The sequence below is a fragment of the Papaver somniferum genome, chromosome 1, assembly GCF_003573695.1.
Source record: "Papaver somniferum cultivar HN1 chromosome 1, ASM357369v1, whole genome shotgun sequence".
In the NCBI taxonomy this organism is placed as follows: domain Eukaryota; kingdom Viridiplantae; phylum Streptophyta; class Magnoliopsida; order Ranunculales; family Papaveraceae; genus Papaver; species Papaver somniferum.
In genome coordinates, this window is record NC_039358.1 from 218795326 (window position 1) to 218819973 (window position 24648).

General features: G+C 35.9%; 1 pseudogene; it reads left to right on the forward strand.

The window, feature by feature from the left end:
- The first annotated feature begins 21174 nt into the window (after positions 1-21174).
- On the forward strand, positions 21175-24159 carry LOC113337111 (annotated as a pseudogene).
- The last annotated feature ends 489 nt before the right edge of the window (positions 24160-24648 follow it).

Below are 24648 nucleotides of genomic sequence, written 5' to 3' on the forward strand. Positions count from 1 at the left end.
TCTTAATTTTATTGATGAATCTTTGAACAATCTTACAAGAAAAGATAAAGGAATCAAGAATAACCACTGCTCTAGATTTTCTCTCTCCTATTTACTTGTTTCTTCTCAAAAAAGATCTCTCCCTTTCCTTTACAACTGAACGACTATTTATAGGGAATACATAGTGGATGACAGCTAACCTGTCCTTTATTTTCGGATATGTCTTGCGACATTCTCGCAACCTTACAAATGTTAATATCGCAAACTCTCTTATTTTCGCAGAACCATCACATTTTTCTCATGATTTTAGCTGACGTCGTTTATTATGTCATTTCTGAAATTGTTCTGCGACGCTGTTGTGTTGTGTTGTTGATAATTTCGCTGAGGCATTATTGCTGCGAGATTCTGATCCTACATTAACCATAATAATCCTTGAGAAATCTTAAAGAACTTCTGGCGTGCGTTACAGATGCCAAGAGCAAGTTTTCCAAAGAAATTTCTCATGGGACAATTTTTAAGGAACGAACAAACACAAACTTATCAGGTTTAGAGTGTTTGCTTGCTCTGATACCAATTGAAAAAGTGGGTGGGGGGGGGGGGGGGTACAACAACCACACCCAATATTTCGTTTAGTAATCTGTATGGACAAACTCCAATATACTTTCTAGAGAATCAACTAGACAGTCAGACTCAATCTAGATAAAAAGTATATCAAAGAGTTTATATCTCAATCTCTCTATTTGATATATACTCAAGAAAACACAAATCTGCGAGTCTTTATCAAATACTAGAGAGATAACTTGGATGGTACCAAAAACCAATATCCAAGTGTCAATCAATTTAAATCAACAACCAAAAGGTCGGATATTCTAATTGGTTGAACAACGCACAACCTGTGATATTTCAATTATATAACAAAATATAATGCGGAAAAGAAATAACACAGACACCAGAATTTTGTTGACGAGGAAACCGCTAATGCAGAAAAACCCCGGGACCTAGTCCAGTTTGAACATACACTGTATTAAGCCGCTACAGACACTAGCCTACTCCAAATTAACTTCGGTCTGGACTATAGTTGAACCCCAATCAATCTCACACTGATCCAAGGTACAGTTATGCTCCTACGTCTCTGATCCCAGCAGGATACTACGTACTTGATTCCCTTAGCTGATCTCACCCACAACTAAGAGTTGCTACGACCCAAAGTCGAAGACTTTAATAAACAAATCTGTATCACACAGAAAAGTCTACAGTAATAGATAAATCCGTCTCCCACAAATATACCTACGAGTTTTGTTCCGTCTTTTGATAAATCAAGGTGAGCAGGAACCAATTGATAAACCGGACTTATATTCCCGAAGAACAACCTAGTATTATCAATCACCTCATAATAATCTTAATCGACACAACGAAAAAAGATATTGCGGAATCACAAATGATGAGACGAAGTGTTTGTGATTTCTTTTATATCTTGCTTATCGGAGATATCAATCTCAAGCCAATTATTACAATTGTACTCGTACGATAGAAACAACAAGATCAGATCACACAACTACAAGATAGTAGTATCGGTCTAGCTTCACAATCTCAATGAAGTCTTTAAGTCGTTAACCTGGTTTAGAAGAAGAAACCAAAGGTTAAAGGAGAATCGACTCTATCTTAGCACAACTAGTATCACACAGAAGGTGTGGGGATTAGGTTTCCCAGTTGCTAGGGCTCTCCCTTATATAGTCTTTCAAATTATGGTTTGTAATCAATGTTAGCTTGGTAACAAAGCATTCAATATTCTCCGTTAGATGAAAACCTGATTAGATTCAAGTTAATATCTTTCAACCGTTATATCGAAAACTATCTTGTTACACACAAATGAAATGCACGTTTCTACGCTTGTGTAACCTTACCCAAACTTGTACATTTGTTGGTTCAACAATAGTCAACCAAATGGTTAGCCATATGATCACTTTCATATCTACCATATTCTTCTTCACCATAACTAGTTCAAGTGACTCAAATGAACTAGTTAGAGAGTTGTCCAATTGCAAGGAAATCTTATGTAATGACACAATTGAAGCAAAAACGATTTGATTCACTCGAATCGGTTCATGAAGTATATAGCCACGGTTTGCAATTTGCATTCCTTAGTTTATATAAGAATAAGTTCACAAACATCATTTTTAGATATAACCTACTCAAGTTCGCGGACTGGGTTCGCGGACTTAAGTTCCCGGACAGAGTTCACAAACTCCAACAGAATTTCTCGGGTCGAGATCTTTCCCCAGTTCGCGGACTGAGTTCGCGGACTTGGCTCACGCCACTATTCCGGTTCTCTTGATCAACAAAGTTCGCAAACTTCGGTTCAAGGAATAAGGATTTATACATATATGTGTTTCCACAACAATGCTTATATCCTCCAATGGTTATATAATCTAAACTCTTATTTCAATCATTGAAACATTCTTAGAGGACGTTGATATTCTATAGTTGGCTCACGCCACTATTCCGGTTCTCTTGATCAACAAAGTTCGCAAACTTAGGTTCAAGGAATAAGGACTTATACATATATGTGTTTCCACAACAACGCTTATTTCCTCCAATGGTTATATAATCTAAACTCTCATTTCAATCATTGAAACATTCTTAGAGGACGTTGATATTCTATAATTGTTATTCACAAACTATTTTTCGTCAAAGTAAGCAATTTTCAAAGTGATTGAAACTTGTCATGACTTTCGTCACTAGGTAAAGATGAACTTGTCTAAAGTCAAAGCTTACCAACACATATTTCGAGAAATAGATAGGCGAGATAAACTCGGCTCGAAATAGCAAATGTGTATAATCTAAGTCTATATAGAAAAACGACTTTTGTCTCAAGATAGGAGATATATAGACTTTTGAGTGATAGATAAGTTCAAGTCTCCACATACCTTTTAGTCGATGAAGATCCATCGATTCCTTGAGTAGTCATTGCATCTTGTATGATGATTTCCATGGAGTTCTTGAGCTCAACTACACTTTCTATCCTAGTCTGAGACCTTAGCTATAGTAGACTAGAAATCAAGAATTATAGTTTTGATCACTAACATTGACAAACATGCTTGAGATAGCAACGCATGCGAGTTCGACCGATCAATGCTCTAACAAATTCATTTTGTTTTTGGGTGTAATTATTAGGAATACTTCGGTCTGAGTCAATACAGTCTATTTCTTTCTTTTCCAGGAAAGAGAATTTGAATGCTTATAGGTTTGTATTGTGAGTCTTACTCTTATAAATACATCTTATTTGCTTTTTCTTATAAAAGAAAGTTAAAGTTTGAAGATTAGTCACTTTGAAGATGAGGACTAATCCCTTGAATTATCCGAATGATGTAACTTACAAAATACTTTCCCGCATACCAGCTGATACTGCCATTCAATGCAAGGGAGTATGCACAACTTGGCGTAAATTCTTTGATAAGGAAGACATGATATTTTTAATCGGGTTAAACAATAAATAAAAGCATTCTTTTAGACTCTGCTATGCAGATAATGACATGATTAGGAACAATATAAAGAAACATCTCGCTTACGATGACCTTGTCACAGATCTCCATCATCCTCCAATCGAAAATAGGTATCACTCAATTAATAACATAAGTTAGAAGGATGTTATTGTTGGTTCTTACAATGGTTTAGTTTGTTTTACTATCCCTAACGGTATGTTAGATGATCTTGTTTACATATGTAACCCTTTCACAAGAGAATCTATTAGTCTTCCGAGGTTACCAGCATCAATCAGCACAGAGGATTAGTGGTTAGTGGTTTTGGTTTTGATTTTCCTAATGAACAATTCAAGGATGTAAGAATCTATTACTCTAACAGAAAAATACGTGTTGGACATGTGGAAGTTTACACTCTTGGTGCTGGCTTTGGGTGGAGAAACATTGGAGAGGTTACTGAAAAAGCGGGGGTCCAACAACCTCACCCAATATTTCGCTTAGCAATCTTTATGGACTAACTCCAATATACTTACAAGAGAATCAACTAGACAGTTAGACTCAATCTTATAAAAAGTATATCAAAGAGTTATATCTCAATCTCTCAATTCAATAAGCAATCAAACAAATAATAATTTTCGAGTCTGATTGAATATAAGAGAGATTACTTGAACGGTACAAAAGACCAATGTTCAAGGATCAATCAATTTTAATCAACAACCAAAGGTTGGATTTACCAATTGATCGATTCAACACATAACCTGTGATATTTTAATTATATAAGAAAATATAATGAGGTAAAGAAATAACACAGACAACAGAAGTTTTGTTAACGAGGAAACCGCAAATGAAGACAAACCCCGGACCTAGTCCAGATTGAACACCACACTGTATTAAGCCGCTACAGACACTAGCCTACTACAAACTAACTTCGGTCTGGACTGTAGTTGAACCCCAATCAATCTCACACTGATTCAAGGTACAGTTGCGCTCCTTACGTCTCTGATCCCAGCAGGATACTACGCACTTGATTCCCTTAGCCGATCTCACCCACAACTAAGAGTTGGTACGACCCAAATTCGAAGACTGGATAAACCAATTTGTATCACACTGAAAAGTCTATAGGAATAGATAAATTTGTCTCCCACAGAAATAACTACGAGATTTGTCTCGTCTTTTGATAAATCTAGGTGAACATGAACCAATTGATATACCAGACTTATATTCCCGGAGAACAGTCTAGAAATATTAGTATCAAAAAAAAGAAACAGTATAGAAATATCAATCACCTCACAATAATATTATTCGACTAGCGAAACAAGATATTGTGGAATCACAAACGATGAGACGAAGGTGTTTGTGACTACTTTTCGATCTTGCCTGTCGGAGATATAAATCTCAAGCCAATCTTACGATTGTACTCAATCACGATAGAAACAACAAGATCAGATCACACAACTCTAGAGAAATTAGTTGGGTCTGGCTTCACAATCCCAATGAAGTCTTTAAGTCGTTAACATACAGGGGTTACATGAAAAACCTAAGGTTAAAGGAGAATCGACTCTATCTTATACAACTAGTATCACACAGGAGGTTTGGGGATTAGGTTTCCCAGTTGCTAAAGTTCTCCTTTATATAGTCTCCAAATCAGGGTTTGCAATCTAATAAGTTACCTTAGTAACAAAGCATTCAATATTTACCGTTGATTCAAGCTAATATCTTTCAACCGTTAGATCGAACTTAGCTTGTTACACACAAATGAAATGTAACTTCATTTAGGTTTGAGTAACCGTACCTAAATGTGTACACTTAGTTGGTTCAACAATAGTTAACCAATGGTTAGCCATATGAGCACTTTCATATCAATCTTATTCATCTTCACCATCACTAGTTCAAACGACTCAAATGAACTACTCCCTCCGTTACTTTTTAATAGGCCAGTTTCTATAAATAAATATTTCAACAAAATAGGCCAGTTTCCTAATTGGGAAAGTCAAATGTTATTTTAATTTTCTGGGACCACTTTTCTTTTAACTTCTTTTGATGACAAGTGTTATGTGGACCATTTCACTTATTTCTTTGGCTGACAAGTGTCATGGGGACCATTTCACTTCACTTCTTTTATTGACAAGTGTCTAGAGGACCACTTTCAATAAATAGTTCTCTTAATTTTCTCAAAAAAAGAAACTGGCCTATTAAAAAGTAACAGAGGGAGTAGTTAGAAAGTTGTTCAATTGCTTAGATCTTATAGAAGTATACAAGATCCAATCGAAGCAAAATCAGTTCTGATTCACTCGAATCGATTCATGAACATTATACCCATGGTTCGCAAAGATTGCACTCCTTAATATATGAACGTTTTAGTTCATGAACAAACCGATTTTAGAAAGTAACCTACTTAAGTATGCATACGGTTACGCGTACTTAAGTAACCGGATTGAGTTTGTTTTTCACTTTCAAAATCCAGCAGAAATTCACGGACGTGAATTTTCCGCCAGTACGCGTACGGGTGCGCGTACTTACCTGGATTTCCAACAACCGCCAGTACGCGTATAGGTACGCATACTTTGCGTTCCCAGTTTTGGACTTCTACACAAATGTGAGAACACACCATGTTTATATCCAAAGATGGTTACATGTTTTAAACTCTCATTTCAATCATTGAAACTTTCTTAGAGGATGTTATATAGTTGTTATTCACAAACTATTTGTCATCAAAGCGATTTTCAAGTTATTGAAATAATCAACATGACTTTCGTCACGAGTAAAGATGAACTTGGCCAAAGCGAAATCTTACCAACACATATTTCGAGAAATAGATAAGCCATATAAACTCGGCTCAAAATAGCAAATGTGTATAATCGAAGTCTATATAGCAATATGAATTTTTTCTCAAGATAGGAGATGTAATAGATAGACTTTTGAGTGATAGATAAGTTCAAGTCTCCACATACCTTTTTGTCGATGAAATTCCACAAGTTCCTTGAGTAGTTCTTCATATTTGCATGATGAACGCCGTGGAGTCTATAGCTCAACTACACTTACTATCCTAGTCCGATACTTAGCTATAAGTAGACTAGAAATCAAGACTTATAGTTTTGGCAACTAAACTTGACAAACAATCTTGAGATAGCAACGCTTGCGAGTTCGACCGAGCAGTTCTCTAACAATCTCCCCCTTTTTCAATTTTAGTGACAAAACTATCAATACATATGGAATACAAAATAAATAAATTTTATAGCTTCTCATCCAAATGCTTGATCTCCTTGGTTATTCAACATTACTTGAAATCTTCATCACTTCCAAGTGCTCCAATGATTCTAAAGATGTTCAGTTCAGCATCATCATTGTTGAAAATTCGTAGCCATAACAATGAGAAAACAATAGCTTTTAATCATTGATATACAGTGTCATAGTATTATTACACAACATCAAAGTTCAATTGTATCACAACTTTGACAACAATACTATGGTGATATGTATCACTCCCCCTTAGTCAATACTTCATCTCACATGAAAACCACTCCCCCTAACATAATGATCCGAAAACCATATGTATTTGTAGTGTGAACTATACATTAATTCTCCCCCTTTTTGTCAATAAAATTGGCAAAGGTACGAAAATTAGTGGGATCCTAACGAAATTTCCATAGAGATACTTCATGACCAAAAGAAAAGCACATATCAACTTTTTAAATGCAATCATATAGTCGAAACTAAATGCATTCATCAAGGAGTTTATAAATATACAATATAACTCATATAATATTATACAGCCGCACTCCCCACAAAGATTTGGCATTTAAGCACAAGTCAACTAAGAAATCTCCCCCATAAAATGCCATTCCCGAAAGAACAACAAGAGCGACCTTCCTTTCACAAGAAAAGAAGGATTTCTTTGGACATTAACAAATCACATAAGAATATGAATTTGTATCCAAAAATCTCAGTTAAATTAACCACAAGAAATCCCATGATTAATTTAATCGGAAATGCTCACATAAGAGAACTTACGGAGCCGCACAATATGTTACATAAAATATGGATCCGGGAAGATCAATACTGCGGAATAAACAAAGATTCATTCTATTCTTCATCACTATTTGCACAATGAAGTATAATAGACATAATCTTTGTACAAAAAAGTTCATCCTATCTTCCATTAACAATGACATAATAGGCTTAACTTTTGTTTGTCAAAAGTTCATTCAATCTTTTATCAATACTTGCATATCGACATATGAAAGACTTAACTTTTGACCATATATGAAACAATTACAATTCACGGACGCAAACACACATATACCATAACAAGTTGAAATATATGAAACCATAAAGATTAATACTGCAAAATCATCTTCCAAATGAATTTTAGAATTTAAATAAGTAAATCTAAAAACATTGCAAGATGAAAACATTGGAAATAACTCACAATAAAGGCTATTCCAACCCCTAGTTATCCTTACTAAGAGCAACCACAGTCATGAGGGGGACTAAAGACCAAATGCCATACTAAAAGATAAAAATATTTGGCTTTTTTTGAGGTGAACCACAATGGCAATCGACTAAAATTTAATCTGGCGGACCTTAAAACAACGCTTGAAGCTGGACGCACATATTATGGGCGCTTGACGGTGAGGCGTATGTATTGTATCCGTGTGAATGGGACGCAGGTATTGTGGCTGCTTAATGTGAGGCGTATTTATTACCCACGGCAGATGCGACACAGAGATAGAAAGCACGCTTGTTGAGCTGCGGACTTATTATCTTCATGTAGTGGGGTGTGATTTACATCAGGCGAACATTAAAACATTGCCCCATACCAGGCGAACATTATATTAGCGCCTCACAATGTATTGTATATATTTTTCCCAGCGAATTTTATAAGTGCGCCTCATTCAGACGCTTATTTTATCTCCGCTCAACTCTCGTACGTTAATTATACTCACGCCCAAAATGAAACGGTCACTATACTATCGCCTAAACACACACGCTCTCAATACTTACGCCCCACTATATGTTGATTTAGTCTGGGTTGACGACTACATTTAGTCTCAAACCCTAGTTTTCCAGACTAAATATACCTATGGTCCGTCCCACTGCGCTACGCTTTTGGACCAAATTTGGGTATAGTCCCCAAATTTAGTCGTGACTGTGGTTGCTCTAAAACATAAGAATAAATTCTCATAAGAAGTTTCCTAGACATTAAGACCTTTGAAAAATTCTTTATCGTCCCTGAACTCCTTGTCGTCAACAGCCATTGGGACATAAGGTTCATGAAGAAAGAGTTGATATCAACAAACCTTCTTGACTGATGCCGAACCAGGGCCTTCTGAAATTCAAGAGTCTTAAACACAAAAGCCTTTATTTGCTGCACTTCCTTTCTTAATTCCTTCAATTCTTCAAGAACACCAGAATTTTTTTGAAGATTTGAAGGGACAGCTCTTGGTTTTCTCACATTCCTCCTTTTTTCTTTTCAGGTTTGGGTAAACAAGAGGAATGTCTTTTTCCTTCATGATTGATGGCTTTACAATCATATTAAAATCTTTCTCATCAGAAGTTACGATGCTTGGAGTCTTCATAGTAATATGGCAAGCAAAACCTATGACAAAAGAGTTTCTTAAAGAAGGAAAAAGGAATGCAGGGTTAATGAACCCTTATGCACTTAAAGAATTCACGTACGTACAAATCTTACCCTAAAAAAAATGCAGAATTGTCTATTTTAACCTTTTTTATTGATTAAACAGGGAAGACTTTTCAATATCAGTTAGATATGAAAAGCGGCATGAATTCCAGACTTTACAATGCTCACAGAGCAAAAACATGAAAAAAAGAAAATCAAAACAAACTAGAAGATTTTTTTTCCCTAAAGCCTGAGGTGTGCTAAATCTTGTCTCTTTTGATCAGGCACATGAGACAGGATGCACAATCCAACACAATTTAAGTTGTGCTGGGGTGAACAATAATTTGTCCACCATATCCTTGTCGAATGGAATTCATAGAGCCCTGTTTCTCATAGCGTTTACACCATAAATCTCTTTCTAATGATCTAGTATTTTCTTTGGAAACTAACTTCTTTGAAGAAAAGATGCGTTTACATACCTCTGATGATTTTTGCACAAGTTTTAGCTTGTTTGCTAATCGATTCTCTCTTCGTTGAAGTTTGTTGACATATCTCATTTTGTGTTTGAACTTGAAACACTTTGATATCTCATGACCTATGAGAGAACAATAAGGACATGTCAACCTGGAAGAAGATTCAGACGCCCAAGATGTGTATGCGGCTAGACAGATAGTGGAACCTGAAAAATCAGAAAATGAGTTTCCAAAAGAAACAAGTAGATCATTTTTTTCTTCCAAATTGGTTGAAATTTCTTCTGAAAGAATATCAAGATTGATGTATGTATTTCTACAATTATCAAAATCAATATATTTCACACAGAAGTGCAACACTTGACTTTTCGTCTTCATTAGAATCATAGTCGTCAGACATTTTTATCAAGAGTTGCAGCTAGACCTTTGTTCCCAGTGTATTTCTTTTGATTTAGACACTCATTCGCAAAATGTCCAAAACCTTTACACTTAAAGCACTGAGGCATATCCTCATCATCAGTTTTATCATTATCCATGTTTTTAGGAGGAACACGATTATGGGGTTTATCTGATGACCTGGGTTTATCTCTGGAAAACTGTTTACTTCTCTTCAAAAGAAGGTCCCTAAACTGTCTTCTGATCAACGAGACTGACTTGTCAATATCTTCATCTGATGAATCAGCCTCAGAAAGATCATCTTCAGAGATGCAAACACTTTTACTTTTATCAAGTAATTTAGTGTTCTTTTGTGCTTTGAAAGCAACATCCTTTCCATATTTGGTTGTATGCTCATGATCAAAGATCTTTAACTTACCAACCAGAGTATTTCTGGAAAGAGTTGCGAGATTATTTCCTTCAATGATGGCATGCTTCCTAGATGGCAGTGATCTAAGAATTTTCGTCATAATGTCCTTTTCAGGAATAGTCTTACCCAATGCAAAAGATGCATTAACAATTTCAGACACTTTGTGATTAAACTCATCAAATGACTCTTCATCTGCCATACGAAGGTTTTTCCAATCAGAATTTAGGTTTTGAAGCCTAGCTTATTTTTCACAGATATTCCTTTCAAATATGGTTTCTAAGATATCTCAGGCTTCTTTAGACTTTGTGCAAGTAGTCACATGATGTTGAAGATATGGGGTAATGGCATGTATGATAGCATTTAAGACGTGATAATTTTGCTTCGCAGCAAGGAATTTTTCTGGACTATATCTACCAATATCCTTCGGTAGAGATACATCGCCTTCTATATTAACCGAAGGATCATAGCCATTAACAACACGTACCCATGTTTGAAAATCACGAGCTTGAAGAAAAGCACGCATAGCGATTTTCCACAACAAGTAGTTTTATCCATCGAAGACTGGTGGTACGTTTATAGAGATAGAATTTTTGTCCATAGAGTCAGATAGCTACAAACACAGACTTATGAGGTCTTTAAATGTATTTGCTTGTTCTGATACCAATTGAAAAAGAGGGGGTCTAAAAACCTCACCCAATATTTCGCTTAGCAATCTGTATGGACTAACCAATATACTTACAAGAGAATCAACTAGACAGTTAGACTCAATCTTATAAAAAGTATATCAAAGAGTTATATCTCAATCTCTCAATTCAATCCGCAACAAACAAATAATAATTTGCGAGTGAATATAAGAGAGATGACTTGAACGGTACCAAAGACCAATGTTCAAGGATCAATCAATTTCAATCAACAACCAAAGGTTGGATCTACCAATTGATCGATTCAACGCACAACCTGTGATATTTCAATTATCTAACAAAATATAATTCGGAAAAGAAATAACACAAACACCAGAAGTTTTGTTAACGAGGAAACCTCAAATGCAGAAAAACCCCGGGACCTAGTCCAGATTGAACACCACACTGTATTAAGCTGCTACAGGCACTAGCCTACTACAAAATAACTTCTGTTTGGACTGTAGTTGAACCCCAATGAATATCACACTGATTCAAGGTACAATTGCGCTCCTTATGTCTCTGATCCCAGCAGGATACTACGCACTTGATTCTCTTAGCTGATCTCACCCACAACTAAGAGTTGTTACGACCCAAAGTTGAAGACTTGATAAACAAATCTGTATCACACAGAAAAGTATATAGGAATAGATAAATCTGTCTCCCACATAAATACATACGAGTTTCGTTCCGTCTTTTAATAACTCAAGGTAAATAGGAACCAATTGATATACCAGACTTATATTCCCGAAGAACATCCTAGAAACATCAATCACCTCACAATAATCTTAATCGACTAGCGAAACAAGATATTATGGAATCACAAACGATGAGACGAAGGTGTTTGTGACTACTTTTCTATCTTGCCTATCGGAGATATATATCTCAATCCAATCTTACGATTGTACTCAATCACGATAGAAACAACAAGCTCAGATCATACAACTACAGAGAAAATAGTTTGGTCTGGCTTCACAATCCCAATGAAGTCTTTAAGTCATTAACCTATAGGATTTCATGAAAAACCGAAGGTTAAAGGAGAATCAACTCTAGCTTATACAACTAGTATCACACAAGAGGTGTGGGGATTAGGTTTCCCAGTTGCTAGAGTTCTTCTTTATATAGTCTCCAAATCAGGGTTTGCAATCCAAGTTACCTTGGTAACAAAGCATTCAATATTCACCATTAGATGAAAACCTGATTAGATTCAATCTAATATATTTCAATCGTTAGATCGAACTTAGATTGTTACACACAAATGAAATGTAACTTCATTTAGGTTTGAGTAGCCGTACCTAAACGTGTACACTTAGTTGGTTCAACAATAGTTAAAAAATTGTTAGCCATATGAGCACTTTCATATCAACCTTATTCATCTTCACCGTAACTAGTTCAAATGAACTAGTTAGAGAGTTGTTTAGTTGCTTAGATCTTACAGAAATATACAAGACACAATCGAAGAAAAATCGGTTTTGATGCACTCGAATCGATTCATGAACATTGTAGCCATGGTTTGCAAAGATTGCATTCCTTAATATATAAATGTTTTAGTTCATGAATACACCGATTTTAGAAAGTAACCTACTTAAGTATGCATACGGGTACGCGTATTTAAGTAACCGGATTGATTTTGGATTTCACTTTCAAAATCCAGCAGAAATTCATGGACGTGAACTTTCCACCAGTATGCGTACGGGTACGCATACTTACCCGGATTTCCAAAAACCGCCAGTACGTGTACGGGTACGCATACTTTGGGTTCTTGGTTTTGGACTTTCACAAAAATGTGAGAACACACCATGTTTATACCCAAATATGGTTACATGTTCTAAACTCTCATTTCAATCATTGACACTTTCTTAGAGGATTTTATATAGTTGTTATTCACAAACTATTTTTCATCAAAGCGATTTTCAAGTTATTGAAATAATCAACATGACTTTCGTCACGAGTAAAGATGAACTTTGCAAAAGCGAAATCTTACCAACACACATTTCGAGAAATAGATAAGCGAGATAAACTCGGCTCGAAATAGCAAATGTGTATAATGGAAGTCTATATAGCAATACGACTTTTTCTCAAGATAGGAGATAGAATAGATAGACTTTTGAGTGAAAGATAAGTTCAAGTCTCCACATACCTTTCTGTCGATGAAGTTCCACAAGTTCCTTAAGTAGTTCTTCGTCTTTGCATGATGAACGTCGTGGAGTCTAGAGCTCAACTACACTTACTATACTAGTCCGAGACTTAGCTATAAGTAGACTAGAAATCAAGACTTATAGTTTTGGTAACTAAATTTGACAAACAAGCTTGAGATAGCAAAGCTTGAGAGTTAGACCGAGCAATGCTCTAACAGTTACATACTCTTTACGCTTATCACCGGGTATCCTTGTCGAAGGAGTGCTGCATTGGATAGATTACAGGTAAGTAAAGATCGTGGGGCTCAGTTTGAAAGATGAAAATTTCTGATATCTTCCCTCACCACCCTGTTTCTATGTGGACCGAAGTACAAATATTTTTTTGGTTGTAGTCTCAAAAAAGTGAGAGGATGTCTTTATGTTGTTCATCATGTAAGAGAATATAAGTGTGTCGACAGATGGTTATATACCAAAGATTACAGTACTAGTTGTGACAACAACATGAATATAAAATCAAGTTATGACCGACATTGGAATTTGGAGATTAAGATGGAAAGCACATCATGGTATCGCAACTTGGTGGATGACGACCCATTCCTCGTAATAGAAAAGAATGGAGTTCTATATTGGGACGACAAGTCGGATCTTGTCTGTTTTGATCCTAAAACTTCAAGTAAAAAGTGGATCATTAGGGATTCTTCTGGTTTAGGATGGAAGTATTTTAATGCAACTCCTCACGTGAACAGAAAAGTTTCATTGAGAACTCTATAAAAAAGAAAACTGTGTTTCTACAAGAATGGGATGGGTGTAAAGAAGAGATGGATGAGCGACCTCTTGTCAGACAGCAGCGCCCCACGAAAGTGCTTTCAGATGTTGATATTTTACCAAAATTAAGGACTGCTATCTCTTGGGCTATCATCCCTTTGTTTATCTGTTGCAAAATGCAGTAGGATGGCTTAGAACCTTCATATGGTTATATCAACTCTATAAGAACATAATAGAGCCATTTATCCACGTCATGATGTTTATGTTTATGTTATTTTTGTATATGTTTTTGTTTATTTGTTCTAACTCTATGGTTTTTTTTTTGTCTTCGTAATATTATGTGCTTCTAGGAACGCAAACTGATCAACTATCGAGTTTTGTTCAAATTCATCAGAATCTTCGCAACAGTGATGATAATGAGAAGATTTATTATAAATATAAATTATTATTTTTACTGAGTTAAATTTTGACTATTGTATTTCCATTTTTTGCTCTAGAAAACAAAATTGTGTCTGTATATACAACTCTTCGTGTTTTACCGATAGTATTACTTCAATGCGGTACAATTTCATCTTTGAAAAAAAAAAGGTGCATACCCTTGGATGAGGATTATGACTCATTCCACGTGACATAGGAAAATATAGTCATGTATTAGGACAATGAGTCGATCTTTTGGGTTATAATCAGGAAACTTTATCTAAAACACAGGTTATTCAAGGTTTTTTTTTTTAGAAGTATTTTAATGCAACTCCTTGTTGTACACTCAAATTTGGTTGACAACTCTAGGGAAAAAAGAAAGAATACAATAAGTTTAATGAAGAAATAACCCACCGCATGTCAAACAACAATGTACTTCTGGATAATAATAGTAACATTTTGGAAGATACTTATTTGTGGACCCAAAAAAAAAAGAGGAGCCAAATGCAGACCAATGAATCTATCAGTTCACGAAGTTCGAAAAGTAGAGCCATTTATCATCTTCCTGATGTTTATGTTTGTGTTATTTTTATATATGTTTTTATTTATTTGTTCTAACCCAATGATTTTATTTTTTTTCGTCTTCGTGATATAATGTGCTTTTAGGAATGCAAACTAATCATCTATCGGGTTTTGTTCTATTTTATCAGAATCTTCAGAACAGTTTGAACCCAAAGTAATCGAAATCGCTTCTCGGTCCTACTAGGTTGAGGAGGTTGGAGCGAGGAGCAATGAGTTCAGACTTGGAAGTTGCCAAAATTTTGTTTAATACTCAGAACATATTTATTAAAGACTTATATATTGATACTCATGGGTCATAACTTGTACCTAATTAACATTAAAATTTTAACATATATTATTATGTACTAGTTCTCCCTATAACATGAATATAAAATCAAGTTATGACCATTGGAGTTTAAAGATTAAGATGGAAAGCACATCAATGATAGGGTACTATATCTTGGAGGATTACGACCCATTCCTCGTAACAGAGAAGAATAGAGTCATATATTGGTACAACAAGTCGGATCTTGTTTGTTTTGATCCTGAAACTTCAAGTAAAAGGTGGGTCATCAGGGACTCTTCTGGTTTGGGATGGAAGTATTTTAATGCAACTCCTCACGTGAACACTAGAGTTTCACTGATAACTCTAGAAAAAGAAAATTATGTTGTACGAGAATGGGATGGGAGTAAAGAAGAGATGGATAAGACACCTCTTGTCAAACAACACCCCATCAGAAGAGTGCTTTGATATTTTACCAAGTTTGAAGACTGCTTTTCCATGGGTTATCATCCCTTTGTTTATCTGGTGTGAAAATGCAGTAGGATGGTTCAGAACCTTCATATGGTTCTATCAACCCTATACAAACATAATAGAGCCATATATTCTCTTCCTGATGTTTATGTTTGTGTTATTTTATATATGTTTTTTTTTACTTGTTTTAACCCTATGCTTTTAGTATTTTCCGTCTTCGTGATATTATATGCTTATAGGAACGCAAACTGATCAGCGATCGAGTTTTGTTCAATTTTATCAGAATCTTCGCAACATTGATGATAATGAAAAGATTTATTACAAATATAAATTATCCTTTTTACTCAGTTTTTTGACTATTGTGTTTTCATTTTCTGCTCTAGAAAAAAAAAATTGTGTATGTATATACAGCTCTTCGTGTTAGACCAATAATATTACTTCAGTGCAATATAATTTCAGCTTTGAAGAAAAAGGTGCATACCCTTGGATGAGGATTATGACTCATTCCTCGTGACAGAGGAAAATAGAGTCTTGTGTCAGGGCAATGAGTCGATCTTTCGGTTTTTGATCAGGAAACTTTATCTAAAACACCGGTTATTCAAGTTTTTTTTTTTTGGTTCAAAAGTATTTTAATTCAACTCCTTGCTGAACACTCAAATTTGGTTGACAACTCCAGGAAAAAAGGCAAGAATGCAATAAGTTTAATGAAGAATTGAATAACCCAACGCGTGTCAAACATCAATTGTACTTCTAGATAATAATAGTAACATTTTGGAAAATATTTATTGTGGACCAAAAAAAAAGAAGCCAAATGCAGACCAATGAATCTATCGGTTCACGAAGTTTGAAAAGTAGAGCCATTTATCATCTTCCTGATATTTATGTTTGTGTTATTTTTATATATTTTTTATTTATTTGTTCTAACCCAATGCTTTTTTTCCCTCTTCGTGATGTTATGTGCTTCTACGAATGCAAACTGACCAACTATCGATTTTTGTTCAATTTTATCAGAATCTTCGCAACAGTCTGAACCCTAAGTAGTCAAAATCGCTTCTCAACCTACTAGTTGAGGAGGTTGGAGCGAGGAGCAATGAGTTCAGACTTGGAAGTTGCAAAAAATTTGTTGAATACTCAGAACATGTTTATTAAAGACTTATATATTGCTACTCATAGGTCATAACTTGTACCTAATTGAAATTAAAATTTTAACATATATTATTATGTACTAGTTCACCCTTCGACATGAATATAAAGTCGAGTTATGACCATTGGAGTTTAAAGATTAAGATGGAAAGCACATCAATGATAGGGTATTGTATCTTGGACAACCCATTCCTCGTGACAGAGAAGAATAAAGTCATATATTGGTTTTAGAGCACTGCCCGGTCGAACTCGTAAGCGTTGCTATCTCAAGCTTGTTTTCAAGTTTAGTTTCCAAAACTATAAGTCTTCATTTCTAGTCTACTTATAGCTAAGTTTCGTATTAGGATAGAAAGTGTAGTTGTGCTTTAGACTTCACGATGTTCATCGATTGAAGACGAAGAATTACTAAGGGGAGCTTGTGGAACTTCATCAACAAAAGGTATGTGGAGACTTGAACTCATCTATCACTCTAAAGTCTATCTACTCTATCTCCTATTTGAGACAAAGGTCGTATACCTATATGATTATACACATTTGATATTCCGAGCTGAGTTTAACTCGCTTACATATTTCTCGAAATATGTGTTGGTAAGCTTTCGCTTTAACCAAGTTCATCTTATATTCTTGACGAAAGTTAAAAGATGATCATGTGAAAATCACCTGGTAACATCTTATATGATTTTTGTGAGACAGTCATTTGAGGTAGACTCAGAATGTTTCGTATTTATCATTCGATCACTTGAAAATTTCTTTGAAGCTAATAGTTTGTGTGAGACCGCTATTGTCGTCTTCCGAGAATGTTTCAATGATTGAAATGGAGTTTAGAACACTTAACCATGATTGGATAAAGCATAGTATGCGTACTTGCATATATGTAATCCAAGTCCGGGAACCATAGTATGCATACCCGTACGCGTACTGGTTGGTTTAGTGAAAGTCAAGGAACCTTGTACGCATACCGGTACGCGTACTGGCGTGAGGTTCAGTTCCGAGAATTTCTGCTGAGTTTGGAAGGTATGCGTACCCGTTCGCATACTGGCGAACCCAAACTTAGTCCGACCACTTAAGTATGCGTGCCTATTTGCATACTTGAGTAGGTTATGTTCTAAAATCGGTTTTTTCATGAACTAATACATTTATATAATAAGGAATGCAATATTTTACAAATCGTGGATATAATGTTCATGAATTGATTCATGTGAATAAAAATCGATTTTGCTTCAATTGTGTCTTGTATACTTCTATGAGAATACAAACAATTGAACAACTCTTGAACTAGTTTCATTTGAGTCATCTGAACTAGTAATAGTTAAGATGAATATGGTTGATATGAAAGTGTTCATATGTCTAACTTAGGTTCCAAAAAGGTGCACACATTTAGGTATGGTTACTCATATCTAAATGAAGTCACTTTTCATTTGTGCGTAACAAGCTAAGTTTCGATCTAGCGGTTGAAAGATATTAGCTTGAGTCTAATCAGGTTTTCATTTAACGGTGAATATTGAATTCTTTGTTACCAAGATAGTATTGATTTCAAACCCTGATTTGAAGACTATATAAAGGAAAACTCTAGCAATTGGGAAACCTAATCCCCACACCTCGTGTGTGATATTAGCTGCGACTAGAGTCGATTATCCTTTAACCTTAGGTTTTTCTAAAACCCTGTAGGTTAACGACTTAAAGACTTCATTGGGATTGTGAAGGCAGACCCAACTATTTTCTCAGTAGTTGCGTGTTCTGATCTTGTCTTGTTCTACCGTATTGAGTACTATCTTCTCTAAGATTTGCTCGAGATTGATTCTCCGATAGGCAAGATAAAAAGTAGTCACAAACATCTTCGTCTCATCGTTTGTGATTCCACAATATCTTGTTTCCCTACCATACGATTAAGATTATTGTGAGGTGTTTGATATTTCTAGGCTTTTCTTCGGGAATATAAGTACGGTATATCAATTGGTTCATGTTCACCTTGATTTATCAAAAGAAAGAACAAAACTCATAGGTTTATCTGTGGGAGACAGATTTATCTATTTAATATACTTTTCTGTGTGAGACAGATTGGTTTATCAAGTTTTCGACTTTGGGTCGTAGCAACTCTTAGTTGTGGGTGAGATCAGCTAAGGGAATCAAGTGCATAGATTCTTGCTGGGATTCAGAGACGTAAGGAGCGCAACTGTACCTTGATCAGTGTGAGCTTGGTTAGGTCTCAACTACATTCTAGTCCGAAGTTAACTTGGAGTAGGATAGTGTGTGTAGCGGCTTAATATAGTGTGGTGTTCAAATCTGGACTAGGTCCCGGGTTTTTTCTGCATTTGCGGTTTCCTCGTTAACAAAACTTCTGGTGTCTGTGTTATTTCTTTTCCGCATTATATTTTGTTATATAATAGAAATATCACAGGTTGTGTTATATGTTCAATCAGTTATTGAATCTGACCTTTGGGTTGTTGATTGAATTGATTGACACTTGGATATTGGTTTGTGATACCATCCAAGTTATTTCTTATATTCAATCGGGCTCGCAAATTCCTATTTGTTTGATTGCGGATTGAATTGAGAAAAATCGAGATACAACTCTTGGATATACTTTTCTTAAGATTCAGTCTGACTGTCTAGTTGATTCTCTTAAAAGTATATTGGAGTTTGTCCATACAGATTGCTAAGCGACATATTGGGTGTGGTTGTTAGACCCCCGCTTTTTTAATTGGTACAACAAGTCGGATCTTGTTTGTTTTGATCCTGAAACTTCAAGTAAAAGGTGGGTCATCAAGTATTCTTCTGGTTTGGGCTGGAAGTATTTTAATGCAATTCCTCACGTGAACTAGAGTTTCAGTGAAAACTCTAGAAAAAGAAAATTATGTTGTAAGAGAATGGGATGGGAGTAAAGAAGAGTTGGATGAGCCACCTCTTGTCAGACAACATCCCATCACAAGAGTGCTTTCAGATGTTGATATTTTACCAAGTTTGAAGACTGCTTTCCCTTGGGATATCATCCCTTTGTTTATCTGGTGTGCAAATGCAGTACGATGGTTAAGAACCTACAGATGGTTTTATCAACTCTATATGAACATAGTAGAGCCATTTATTCTCTTCCTGATGTTTATGTTTGTGTTATTTTTATATGTTTTTTTATTTGTTCTAACCCTATGCTTTTAGTTTTTTCCGTCTTCGTGATATTATGTGCTTCTAGGAACGCAAACTGATCAGCTATCGAGTTTTGTTCAATTTTATCAGAATCTTCGCAACATTGATGATAATGATAAGATTTATTATAAATATAAATTATCCTTTTTACTAAGTTAAATTTTGACTATTGTATTTCCATTTTCTGCTCTCGAAAACAAAATTGTGTCTGTATATACAACTCTTCATGTTAGACCGATAGCATTACTTTAGTGCGATACAATTTCATCTTTGAAAAAAAAAGTGCATACCCTTGGATGAGGATTATGATCCATTCCTCGTGACAGAGGAAAATAGAGTCTTGTATTAGGACAATGAGTCGATCTTTTGGGTCTTATCAGAAAACTTTATCTAAAACACTGGTTATTCAAGGAATTTTTTTTTTGTTCAGAAGTATTTCAGTGCAACTCCTTTAATGAAGAGTTGAATAACCCACTGCATGTCAAACAACAAGTACTTCTAGATAGTAATAACATTTTGGAAAATACTTACTGTGGACCACAGTCGAATAGGTTTCGTAACCTCACCTGTTTTCTATTTTTTCTGCATCAAGAACAAAATTTTGCCTGTTTACTAAACTATTCTCTCTTTTCCTCTAAACTTACACAATAGTCTGAGACAAGAGCAAACATGTCATCAACAAAATCTCCCATTGACAATTAAAGAAATTTGTCAAGCTTTCAAGTCAGATATGTTAATCGAGTCAGGCAGCAAGTTAGATAGTCGAAACTGGAAAGTGGAAGTTGGAAAACAGCCGGTCCAGTTACAATATCTGACTGGAGAGGAATCATACTCGATTCTCTTTGAGTCTCATAAAACAAATAAATAACAGGATGTTTGTTTTCTCCCGACTCAAATGACTCGTCAAAATCTGACTCATCTGAACCTGACTAAAAACTTATCAAATAGTGTGATGATGGTCGTAGACTTTTTTTTTCAGAATCTTATGTGCCCAACGAGTCAGGTATAAGATCATACCGACTCAACTACCTCTGAATCAGATGTACGAACCTAGTCAGCCTTCGAGTCAGAGATCTGTAAAATGAAACAAGAAATCTGTTATCTGACTCGATACGGGTCAGATTCATGTACCGACTAAAATAAACAATGTGTAAGCTCCCCTCTCTGCTTATATAAGTTAGGGGGTGAACCGAATTCCCCCCGGAAAAAGGAAAAGGGAGTATTTTTAGAGTTTAGAGAGAAAAGAAGAGATGAGCAGTAGAGGAGGAGGTTCAAGTAGTAGTAGACAGAATGTAAATTCAGTATTTTATGCAGAATCATATCATCCAATTCAAGCTGGTAGTATCGATGGAATAGACATTCTTCCTCATGATAATGCTGTTTACAGAGCTCTCCTTTGTTCTTCAGCTGGACTCTGTATATTCTCCATTTCTTCAGATGATAGGGTTCTTCTTCCCTTCACTTCTAAACCCTAATTTCCATCCCTCTCTCTCTCACTCTCTAAGCATTAATTTGATTTTTTACAGATGACCCATTTGGTGATCCTAAGGCTACCGGAGACCCTTATTGCAGTTTGTTTGTCGGGCGTCTTTCTCACCTCACTACGGAAGAGTCACTTCATAAGGTAATCAAATATCTCCTCCTCCTCCATTTCTTCATCAATTTCTGTTTAATTTTACCATTTTGCAAATTTTGAACAATTTGATTTCAACTTTTGGGTTTCTTTTTTAGGCAATGAGTAGATATGGGCGAATCAAGAGTTTGCGATTAGTTCGTGACATAGGTAAATTTCATTTCTTTAATTCAATCAGCAACTTCTTTTCTTCTGCCATTTTTCTTATGTGCAAATAGATAAATGCACGATTTAAGCTTTCGGTATAACCTGGCTGTCATAGTATGGAGAAGCATCACTCAGAATGTGTTGAGTATCGTACATGTTTAGTGTAATGGATGGCCAGAGTTGTGTTTTTTGGACCGATTAGGGTCGAGGACAACAGATAGATTATGTGCAATGGTGCAAGTTCCTATCTTATCTTACCTGGAGTTCTATCGTGGTTAGTGTGAATTATGTGGTTTTAACTTCTAATATTTTCTTTTTAATTTGTTTAACAGTAACTGGTGCTTCTCGGGGTTATGCATTTGTTGAATATGAAAACGATAGAGAGATGAGGCGCGCATATGAGGTGCGTAAGCTTTTGGCATGGAAAAATATTTCAGTTGCCTATGCAGCAAAATTGTTTCAGTTGGAGGCCTACTTCAATATAGTGTATGGAACCCTTCACTTATGCTTGAACGAACGAATTTTGAGTAATTGAAAACATATAAAGCCTATACGCAATGTGCATACTTTAGTTGGATTAATTATGAATTGTTAATCTATATAGTTTATCTTGTATTGCATGCTTCACATATTGAGTTCGGTTGTTGCGATATGAATGTTTGGCTGGGGGAAGCAGTAGTACCTGTTTTAACTATTAAGTGAAATATCCACATTAGAGATACGAGGACAGGCATACTTTGTTCATCAGTTTATAGACATAAGAAGTGTAAGAGAACCCTGGTTCTGGAGATTCAATGGAAGTAGTATAGCTTGTTTAAATAGATGGTTTTGACTTGCGAAGATCTAGGGAATAGCATGACAAAATTTTCAGGTTTCATTATGATACAGTATACATGTTTAGTTTTCTGGGGTGGGCTTTTAAGCAAATTGGCTGCTTTTTGAGTTAGATACAAATGCTGTAGTGCGTTGGATCCCCAATGCATCGCTTTGAGTCTTTGACTTGACATCTTTGTGTGTTCTGGCTGCCAAATTGAAAATTTAAGTTCAACGGCTCGCTGAGCTGTTGCAGTATCTGCGTGTGTGTCAGTGTGAGTTCCAGCGTCTGCACGTGTTCGTAGGGGAAAATTTTGAAAACGAAGTGTCCTCGTTACCTAAATGATTTGGAAATTCTGACCTAATAATTGATTGTGAACTATTAGCAAGATACGGATTATGAATGATTCTTGCTTCAGTTTTTTATTCTACATATATGCAGGAAGCTCACCATTCTAGAGTTGACGATTGTGAAATTTTAGTAGATTATAACCGACAGCAGTTGATGCCAGGTGGATACCACAAAGATTAGGTGAGATTTGATCGTGCCTGCCTTGAAATTTCCAACTTACTCTTTTTCCTTAAGAAAGTTATTAGTTCTTTTTTTAATTGAGGTTCCTATTCAAACCCCTTTCCTTAAACAGGAGGAGGACTTGGTGGCATGAAAGGATCTGGTCAGCTTCGTTTTGGAGGACGTGAGAGACCGTTCCGAGCTCCCCTGTATGAAACCTCATTCTCATGTTCTATGTCAATCCAAAGTTGTTTTCTTGCATATGATCAAAAGCAAACCATTTGCACGAATTCCTAGCATGTTATGTAATCTGTTGGAATCATTTTTCGAGAGGAACTGTTCCATGATCTTTTCTTTCTCAACAGGAAATCAATTCCCTTCGACGACTTGAAAAGGCTTGGCATTCCACCTCCTCCAGAAGGACGATATATGACACTTCACCAGGTACCACTCTTTTCATTGCCCAACAAATTAACAAGGTGGCATCCAATACATATAACCAGGAAAATGTCATAAGGAAATTGTAGTATTGTAGTCTTGAACACCTTAATAACTTAAAAGGCCACAGAACTCAACTTTATCATTGTCAGATGAAAGTTGTATGGATTAACTTATTGATTGTATAATTGTAAACTCCACTAAATGTCATGGAAGCTACTCATTTGACCTTCTTTGTTCATTCGCACCTTAAAACTAGACTTGTTTGTTGGTAATAGGTTCCACCACCTCCTAGAAGACGAAGGAACTATGTGGATTAGGAGGAAGAACACTCGCACTCTCACAAGCGCAGCAAACATTCCCTCCGATCCAGAAGGAGAAGATCCACCAGTAGGGATCACCTATCTGATTAATGAAGAAAAGAGATCGCAGCAGAGGATCGGGAAATCGAGAACAGACTGAGCTTACAATTGGAAAACTAGTGGAAATGTAAACTTTGAGATACCAGTGTTGATGGTGGTGGTGGTCTTTGGGAGTGTTTGGAAAATTGGGTGTAAATTCTTTTTTGTTTGTGGGTGTATGTAGTAGGAATATTTTTCTATGTTTTACTGGGAAAGGGAATCCTAATCCTTACAGTACTACCAGACTGTGAGTCTTATTTAGGGCTGTCAACGGGTCCGGGTCCTCCCGGGTAGTACATGGCCCAGAACCGGACCCGACATATCAGCGTCGGTTCCGGGTCCTAACGGTTCCGGGTCCGGTTCCATAATGTGTTGGTCCAGAACCGGACCCAGTAAAGGTCACGGGTAATCACCGGGTCCGGGTACCCATCGGGTAAAAAAACAAACTTATATGACTTCCCAATTTTATGGCTCCTGAGTACTGAGAAAGGATTATTCAACACCTCACACCTGAAAAGTGACCATCTTTAACATACATACAAAAGTAGAGTAAACTTGAGCTTAGAATCCTTAGATTAGGAAAGTCAAAGTTACTTTCCTAGCTATAAGTAAGAATCTGCCATTATATATGATAAATATTAAATACAAAAGTTGGCAGACATTTTTTTAGCCGATAATTACAAGTAACGCCAGCCCTAATGGCTAATATAGTCTGTCGTATTATAACCACAAAAGTTGACAGACATATCATTCTAT